The sequence below is a fragment of the Phasianus colchicus genome, chromosome 1 (assembly GCF_987193195.1).
Source record: "Phasianus colchicus chromosome 1, bPhaCol1.hap1.1, whole genome shotgun sequence".
NCBI classification, from domain to species: Eukaryota; Metazoa; Chordata; class Aves; order Galliformes; family Phasianidae; genus Phasianus; species Phasianus colchicus.
Genome location: NC_143436.1, coordinates 76,355,300 through 76,362,628, shown reverse-complemented (window position 1 = coordinate 76,362,628; position 7,329 = coordinate 76,355,300).

Sequence of the window (7,329 nt, the reverse complement as noted above, 5' to 3'; positions counted from 1 at the left end):
ATATGTCCCATCTTTGGGAGAAAACGGGTGTATGTGGGAGAAAATGTCGTGTATTTGGGAGAAAGCTGGTGTATGTGGGAGAAAAGGCCATTGTGATGGGAGTCAGTGTGATCTTGAGGAGTGGAAAGCAGTATTCTTGAGATGAAACGTGAGGTATTTCTAAGAGTCCTGGTATTTCTGGGAGAAAATGTCTTGTTTTGGAGAGCCAAAGTCCCATTTTGGGGGCAGAAGCTGGTATTTCTCTGACACTGCCATCTTGATGGGGGTAAGTGTGATCTTGAGGAGTGTAAAGCAGCATTTTGGTTAGAAAATGGGAGCTCTTCCTAAGAGCAGTGCTATTTCTGGGAGAAAAGGAGCTCTACTGGGCATAAAAATGGCGTATCTGTGATAAAATGCCACATTTCTGAAAGAAACTGTCCTCTTGCGGAGTGTAATGCTGTATGTTCCGGAGGAAATGGGAAATATTCAGCAGAGTCCTGGTATTTCTGGGAGAAGAGGTCTGATGTGGGGGGGGGAAGGTGATGTATCTGTGAGAAAGCTGGTGTTTCTGGGAGAAAATGCCAGGTATTGGTGAGGAAACAGATGCTAGAGAGGGAAAAGGCTGGTATTTTGGGGAAAAAAGGCCGTTTTTTAAAGAATAAGCTGGCATTTCTGGGAGAATATGTCCCATCTTTGGGAGAAAACAGGTGTATGTGGGAGAAAATGTCGTGTATTTGGGAGAAAGCTGGTGTATGTGGCAGAAAAGGCCATTGTGATGGGAGTCAGTGTGATCTTGAGGAGTGGAAAGCAGTATTCTTGAGATGAAACGTGAGGTATTTCTAAGAGTCCTGGTATTTCTGGGAGAAAATGTCTTGTTTTGGAGAGCCAAAGTCCCATTTTGGGGGCAGAAGCTGGTATTTCTGTGACACTGCCATCTTGATGGGGGTAAGTGTGATCTTGAGGAGTGTAAAGCAGCATTTTGGTTAGAAAATGGGAGCTCTTCCTAAGAGCAGTGCTATTTCTGGGAGAAAAGGAGCTCTACTGGGCATAAAAATGGCGTATCTGTGATAAAATGCCACATTTCTGAAAGAAACTGTCCTCTTGCGGAGTGTAATGCTGTATGTTCCGGAGGAAATGGGAAATATTCAGCAGAGTCCTGGTATTTCTGGGAGAAGAGGTCTGATGTGGGGGGGGGAAGGTGATGTATCTGTGAGAAAGCTGGTGTTTCTGGGAGAAAATGCCAGGTATTGGTGAGGAAACAGATGCTAGAGAGGGAAAAGGCTGGTATTTTGGGGAAAAAAGGCCGTTTTTTAAAGAATAAGCTGGCATTTCTGGGAGAATATGTCCCATCTTTGGGAGAAAACGGGTGTATGTGGGAGAAAATGTCGTGTATTTGGGAGAAAGCTGGTGTATGTGGGAGAAAAGGCCATTGTGATGGGAGTCAGTGTGATCTTGAGGAGTGGAAAACAGTATTCTTGAGATGAAACGTGAGGTATTTCTAAGAGTCCTGGTATTTCTGGGAGAAAATGTCTTGTTTTGGAGAGCCAAAGTCCCATTTTGGGGGCAGAAGCTGGTATTTCTCTGACACTGCCATCTTGATGGGGGTAAGTGTGATCTTGAGGAGTGTAAAGCAGCATTTTGGTTAGAAAATGGGAGCTCTTCCTAAGAGCAGTGCTATTTCTGGGAGAAAAGGAGCTCTACTGGGCATAAAAATGGTGTATCTGTGACAAAATGCCACATTTCTGAAAGAAACTGTCCTCTTGCGGAGTGTAATGCTGTATGTTCCGGAGGAAATGGGAAATATTCAGCAGAGTCCTGGTATTTCTGGGAGAAGAGGTCTGATGTGGGGGGGGGAAGGTGATGTATCTGTGAGAAAGCTGGTGTTTCTGGGAGAAAATGCCAGGTATTGGTGAGGAAACAGATGCTAGAGAGGGAAAAGGCTGGTATTTTGGGGAAAAAAGGCCGTTTTTTAAAGAATAAGCTGGCATTTCTGGGAGAATATGTCCCATCTTTGGGAGAAAACGGGTGTATGTGGGAGAAAATGTCGTGTATTTGGGAGAAAGCTGGTGTATGTGGGAGAAAAGGCCATTGTGATGGGAGTCAGTGTGATCTTGAGGAGTGGAAAGCAGTATTCTTGAGATGAAACGTGAGGTATTTCTAAGAGTCCTGGTATTTCTGGGAGAAAATGTCTTGTTTTGGAGAGCCAAAGTCCCATTTTGGGGGCAGAAGCTGGTATTTCTGTGACACTGCCATCTTGATGGGGGTAAGTGTGATCTTGAGGAGTGTAAAGCAGCATTTTGGTTAGAAAATGGGAGCTCTTCCTAAGAGCAGTGCTATTTCTGGGAGAAAAGGAGCTCTACTGGGCATAAAAATGGCGTATCTGTGATAAAATGCCACATTTCTGAAAGAAACTGTCCTCTTGCGGAGTGTAATGCTGTATGTTCCGGAGGAAATGGGAAATATTCAGCAGAGTCCTGGTATTTCTGGGAGAAGAGGTCTGATGTGGGGGGGGGAAGGTGATGTATCTGTGAGAAAGCTGGTGTTTCTGGGAGAAAATGCCAGGTATTGGTGAGGAAACAGATGCTAGAGAGGGAAAAGGCTGGTATTTTGGGGAAAAAAGGCCGTTTTTTAAAGAATAAGCTGGCATTTCTGGGAGAATATGTCCCATCTTTGGGAGAAAACAGGTGTATGTGGGAGAAAATGTCGTGTATTTGGGAGAAAGCTGGTGTATGTGGGAGAAAAGGCCATTGTGATGGGAGTCAGTGTGATCTTGAGGAGTGGAAAGCAGTATTCTTGAGATGAAACGTGAGGTATTTCTAAGAGTCCTGGTATTTCTGGGAGAAAATGTCTTGTTTTGGAGAGCCAAAGTCCCATTTTGGGGGCAGAAGCTGGTATTTCTGTGACACTGCCATCTTGATGGGGGTAAGTGTGATCTTGAGGAGTGTAAAGCAGCATTTTGGTTAGAAAATGGGAGCTCTTCCTAAGAGCAGTGCTATTTCTGGGAGAAAAGGAGCTCTACTGGGCATAAAAATGGCGTATCTGTGATAAAATGCCACATTTCTGAAAGAAACTGTCCTCTTGCGGAGTGTAATGCTGTATGTTCCGGAGGAAATGGGAAATATTCAGCAGAGTCCTGGTATTTCTGGGAGAAGAGGTCTGATGTGGGGGGGGGAAGGTGATGTATCTGTGAGAAAGCTGGTGTTTCTGGGAGAAAATGCCAGGTATTGGTGAGGAAACAGATGCTAGAGAGGGAAAAGGCTGGTATTTTGGGGAAAAAAGGCCGTTTTTTAAAGAATAAGCTGGCATTTCTGGGAGAATATGTCCCATCTTTGGGAGAAAACAGGTGTATGTGGGAGAAAATGTCGTGTATTTGGGAGAAAGCTGGTGTATGTGGGAGAAAAGGCCATTGTGATGGGAGTCAGTGTGATCTTGAGGAGTGGAAAGCAGTATTCTTGAGATGAAACGTGAGGTATTTCTAAGAGTCCTGGTATTTCTGGGAGAAAATGTCTTGTTTTGGAGAGCCAAAGTCCCATTTTGGGGGCAGAAGCTGGTATTTCTCTGACACTGCCATCTTGATGGGGGTAAGTGTGATCTTGAGGAGTGTAAAGCAGCATTTTGGTTAGAAAATGGGAGCTCTTCCTAAGAGCAGTGCTATTTCTGGGAGAAAAGGAGCTCTACTGGGCATAAAAATGGCGTATCTGTGATAAAATGCCACATTTCTGAAAGAAACTGTCCTCTTGCGGAGTGTAATGCTGTATGTTCCGGAGGAAATGGGAAATATTCAGCAGAGTCCTGGTATTTCTGGGAGAAGAGGTCTGATGTGGGGGGGGGAAGGTGATGTATCTGTGAGAAAGCTGGTGTTTCTGGGAGAAAATGCCAGGTATTGGTGAGGAAACAGATGCTAGAGAGGGAAAAGGCTGGTATTTTGGGGAAAAAAGGCCGTTTTTTAAAGAATAAGCTGGCATTTCTGGGAGAATATGTCCCATCTTTGGGAGAAAACGGGTGTATGTGGGAGAAAATGTCGTGTATTTGGGAGAAAGCTGGTGTATGTGGGAGAAAAGGCCATTGTGATGGGAGTCAGTGTGATCTTGAGGAGTGGAAAGCAGTATTCTTGAGATGAAACGTGAGGTATTTCTAAGAGTCCTGGTATTTCTGGGAGAAAATGTCTTGTTTTGGAGAGCCAAAGTCCCATTTTGGGGGCAGAAGCTGGTATTTCTCTGACACTGCCATCTTGATGGGGGTAAGTGTGATCTTGAGGAGTGTAAAGCAGCATTTTGGTTAGAAAATGGGAGCTCTTCCTAAGAGCAGTGCTATTTCTGGGAGAAAAGGAGCTCTACTGGGCATAAAAATGGTGTATCTGTGATAAAATGCCACATTTCTGAAAGAAACTGTCCTCTTGCGGAGTGTAATGCTGTATGTTCCGGAGGAAATGGGAAATATTCAGCAGAGTCCTGGTATTTCTGGGAGAAGAGGTCTGATGTGGGGGGGGGAAGGTGATGTATCTGTGAGAAAGCTGGTGTTTCTGGGAGAAAATGCCAGGTATTGGTGAGGAAACAGATGCTAGAGAGGGAAAAGGCTGGTATTTTGGGGAAAAAAGGCCGTTTTTTAAAGAATAAGCTGGCATTTCTGGGAGAATATGTCCCATCTTTGGGAGAAAACGGGTGTATGTGGGAGAAAATGTCGTGTATTTGGGAGAAAGCTGGTGTATGTGGGAGAAAAGGCCATTGTGATGGGAGTCAGTGTGATCTTGAGGAGTGGAAAGCAGTATTCTTGAGATGAAACGTGAGGTATTTCTAAGAGTCCTGGTATTTCTGGGAGAAAATGTCTTGTTTTGGAGAGCCAAAGTCCCATTTTGGGGGCAGAAGCTGGTATTTCTGTGACACTGCCATCTTGATGGGGGTAAGTGTGATCTTGAGGAGTGTAAAGCAGCATTTTGGTTAGAAAATGGGAGCTCTTCCTAAGAGCAGTGCTATTTCTGGGAGAAAAGGAGCTCTACTGGGCATAAAAATGGTGTATCTGTGATAAAATGCCACATTTCTGAAAGAAACTGTCCTCTTGCGGAGTGTAATGCTGTATGTTCCGGAGGAAATGGGAAATATTCAGCAGAGTCCTGGTATTTCTGGGAGAAGAGGTCTGATGTGGGGGGGGGGGAAGGTGATGTATCTGTGAGAAAGCTGGTGTTTCTGGGAGAAAATGCCAGGTATTGGTGAGGAAACAGATGCTAGAGAGGGAAAAGGCTGGTATTTTGGGGAAAAAAGGCCGTTTTTTAAAGAATAAGCTGGCATTTCTGGGAGAATATGTCCCATCTTTGGGAGAAAACGGGTGTATGTGGGAGAAAACATCGTGTATTTGGGAGAAAGCTGGTGTATGTGGGAGAAAAGGCCATTGTGATGGGAGTCAGTGTGATCTTGAGGAGTGGAAAGCAGTATTCTTGAGATGAAACGTGAGGTATTTCTAAGAGTCCTGGTATTTCTGGGAGAAAATGTCTTGTTTTGGAGAGCCAAAGTCCCATTTTGGGGGCAGAAGCTGGTATTTCTGTGACACTGCCATCTTGATGGGGGTAAGTGTGATCTTGAGGAGTGTAAAGCAGCATTTTGGTTAGAAAATGGGAGCTCTTCCTAAGAGCAGTGCTATTTCTGGGAGAAAAGGAGCTCTACTGGGCATAAAAATGGTGTATCTGTGATAAAATGCCACATTTCTGAAAGAAACTGTCCTCTTGCGGAGTGTAATGCTGTATGTTCCGGAGGAAATGGGAAATATTCAGCAGAGTCCTGGTATTTCTGGGAGAAGAGGTCTGATGTGGGGGGGGGAAGGTGATGTATCTGTGAGAAAGCTGGTGTTTCTGGGAGAAAATGCCAGGTATTGGTGAGGAAACAGATGCTAGAGAGGGAAAAGGCTGGTATTTTGGGGAAAAAAGGCCGTTTTTTAAAGAATAAGCTGGCATTTCTGGGAGAATATGTCCCATCTTTGGGAGAAAACGGGTGTATGTGGGAGAAAATGTCGTGTATTTGGGAGAAAGCTGGTGTATGTGGGAGAAAAGGCCATTGTGATGGGAGTCAGTGTGATCTTGAGTGGAAAGCAGTATTCTTGAGATGAAACGTGAGGTATTTCTAAGAGTCCTGGTATTTCTGGGAGAAAATGTCTTGTTTTGGAGAGCCAAAGTCCCATTTTGGGGGCAGAAGCTGGTATTTCTGTGACACTGCCATCTTGATGGGGGTAAGTGTGATCTTGAGGAGTGTAAAGCAGCATTTTGGTTAGAAAATGGGAGCTCTTCCTAAGAGCAGTGCTATTTCTGGGAGAAAAGGAGCTCTACTGGGCATAAAAATGGCGTATCTGTGATAAAATGCCACATTTCTGAAAGAAACTGTCCTCTTGCGGAGTGTAATGCTGTATGTTCCGGAGGAAATGGGAAATATTCAGCAGAGTCCTGGTATTTCTGGGAGAAGAGGTCTGATGTGGGGGGGGGAAGGTGATGTATCTGTGAGAAAGCTGGTGTTTCTGGGAGAAAATGCCAGGTATTGGTGAGGAAACAGATGCTAGAGAGGGAAAAGGCTGGTATTTTGGGGAAAAAAGGCCGTTTTTTAAAGAATAAGCTGGCATTTCTGGGAGAATATGTCCCATCTTTGGGAGAAAACGGGTGTATGTGGGAGAAAATGTCGTGTATTTGGGAGAAAGCTGGTGTATGTGGGAGAAAAGGCCATTGTGATGGGAGTCAGTGTGATCTTGAGGAGTGGAAAGCAGTATTCTTGAGATGAAACGTGAGGTATTTCTAAGAGTCCTGGTATTTCTGGGAGAAAATGTCTTGTTTTGGAGAGCCAAAGTCCCATTTTGGGGGCAGAAGCTGGTATTTCTGTGACACTGCCATCTTGATGGGGGTAAGTGTGATCTTGAGGAGTGTAAAGCAGCATTTTGGTTAGAAAATGGGAGCTCTTCCTAAGAGCAGTGCTATTTCTGGGAGAAAAGGAGCTCTACTGGGCATAAAAATGGTGTATCTGTGATAAAATGCCACATTTCTGAAAGAAACTGTCCTCTTGCGGAGTGTAATGCTGTATGTTCCGGAGGAAATGGGAAATATTCAGCAGAGTCCTGGTATTTCTGGGAGAAGAGGTCTGATGTGGGGGGGGGAAGGTGATGTATCTGTGAGAAAGCTGGTGTTTCTGGGAGAAAATGCCAGGTATTGGTGAGGAAACAGATGCTAGAGAGGGAAAAGGCTGGTATTTTGGGGAAAAAAGGCCGTTTTTTAAAGAATAAGCTGGCATTTCTGGGAGAATATGTCCCATCTTTGGGAGAAAACGGGTGTATGTGGGAGAAAATGTCGTGTATTTGGGAGAAAGCTGGTGTATGTGGGAG